Source organism: Triticum aestivum, chromosome 6B, assembly GCF_018294505.1.
Source record: "Triticum aestivum cultivar Chinese Spring chromosome 6B, IWGSC CS RefSeq v2.1, whole genome shotgun sequence".
NCBI lineage: Eukaryota > Viridiplantae > Streptophyta > Magnoliopsida > Poales > Poaceae > Triticum > Triticum aestivum.
In genome coordinates, this window is record NC_057810.1 from 4,765,227 (window position 1) to 4,765,621 (window position 395).

Below are 395 nucleotides of genomic sequence, written 5' to 3' on the forward strand. Positions count from 1 at the left end.
GCTTTTAGGTTGATTCTTTTTGCAGATGATTAATATACAAATTACTCAGGTCCAGCAATTTATTTAAGAATTTTTGGGGTTACAGAAGTATACCTTTGATACAGATTACTGCAGACTGTTCTGTTTTTGACAGATTCTATTTTCATTGTGTTGTTTGCTTATTTTGATGCATCTATGGCTAGTATTAAGTGGTATGAACCATAGAGATGTTAGAATACAGTAGATATTACACTACTATGAATTTTGAATGAGTTCATTACAGTACCTAAGTGGTGGTTTTATTTTCTTATACTAACGGAGCTTACGAGTTTTGTTTTAAGTTTTGTGTTGTGAAGTTTTCAAGTTTTGGGTAAAGATTCGATGGACTATGGAATGAGGAGTGGAAAGAGCCTAAG